This window comes from Asparagus officinalis, unplaced genomic scaffold (genome assembly GCF_001876935.1).
Source record: "Asparagus officinalis unplaced genomic scaffold, Aspof.V1 AsparagusV1_Un1894, whole genome shotgun sequence".
Lineage (NCBI taxonomy): Eukaryota > Viridiplantae > Streptophyta > Magnoliopsida > Asparagales > Asparagaceae > Asparagus > Asparagus officinalis.
In genome coordinates, this window is record NW_017974153.1 from 3,562 (window position 1) to 5,345 (window position 1,784).

Here is a 1,784-nt window from a genome sequence, read left to right on the forward strand (position 1 = left end):
GACCCAGGTATACTCACCCAAGATACTGGAACTAAGAGCAAAGACACAGATTGTACATGCAGTTGACATTACTTTAATACAAGGTTGTTTTGTTAAGTCATCACGTTTTATTGTAAAGATTATGGACTGGTTGTATTGTTATGTTTGCCGTTGTGTTGTCAAGCTTATGGACGGATTGTCAAAGTTATGTTTTGGTTTTCAACCTCTCCGATTTATTGCGAAGTTTAGCACTCTGTTGTCAAGCTTATGGACTGGTTGCGTAGTTCAGCGCTCTGTTGTCAAATCTAATCTGTTTGTTGTTAAGCTTATCTGCTGTTTGCATTTAATTCTACTGTTGTTGTGAAGCTATCTGTTGTTTAGTCTTTGTATTGTTAGGCTTATGGACTTGTTCACAAGTTTAGATCTTGGTTTGTATTGTTAGTTCCAGCTTAGTCTATATTTTTCTGTTGCCCAGATTCGAGCAGAATCAGATAGAAAATGACCAGTTTGTGCCATGTTAGTTCTAAGTTATGCCATGTTAGTTCTAACTTATGTCTTTTTGGTTCTATCTTATACCATGTTAGTTCTAATCTACACCATGTTAGTTCTAACTTATACCATGTTAGTTCAAACTCATTAAGTACAATAGACCCAACACTTAAACTAGAACTTAAAGTTATATGGAGGTGGAAATAACACGAGAACAGCTGGATCTATCACTGGAGAAGCGAGAACTTACAACAACTAAGTTGGAACGAACAAAGACGCTAGATCCAATACTTAAGCTCTAACTAGCGCTAGCCGGCTATAGAACTAACATGAGTGCCCTTAGACTTAACACGGAAGATGATAGAACTAACAACATCTAAGCAAGAACTAACAAAACCAGTAAAACAAACGACTTAGGCTCCCGTATGGATACCATGGTGTTTTTTGAGCTAAATCGTCTTCAACCCAAAACTTTGTCACTTTTTCTAAACACCTAAAATAAGTTTTAATTTTGGTGTTTTGGTTTTGAGTTTGAGAAGGTGTTAATATAATATCTAGCATAATATATTAAATGTAATTAATATAGAGTTAACATGTTAGTAAAGATAATATATTCACAATACCTATTTATATATATCATAAATTACTAATATATTATTAAATTACTATTAATAAACTCAGCCCTATTAAAGACCATAATATATTACATAATATTAGAATATTTATAACACGTTAATTTATTAGTAACATACTAGTCATAACATAATATTAACATTATTAATAATATTATATTATATGAATGAGAGTATAATATAATATTATAATGACAATAGTATAATATTATGTTATATTAATAATAAAATAAGGTTATTTTAAAAATATAATATAATATATAACCATAACAATTTGATATACCAAAATATTTAAATTATTTACGAACTTGCCCATCTGAAAGGACTAACATGGGTTACCGCGCCCCCTCCCTACTCAAGTACGCTCTCTCTCTCTCTCATAATATGTAATAATTATAAGATGACATAACTCATTAAGTACAATAGATCCAACACTTAAACTAGAACTTAAAGTTATATGGAGGTGGAAATAACACGAGAACAGCTAGATCTATCACTGGAGAAGCGAGAACTTACAACAACTAAGCTGGAACTAACAAAGACGATAGATCCAATACTTCAACTCTAACTAGCGCTAGCCGGCTATAGAACTAACATGAATGCCGTTAGACTTAACACGGCAGATGATAGAACTAACAACATCTAAGCAAGAACTAACAAAACCAGTAAAACAAATGACTTAGG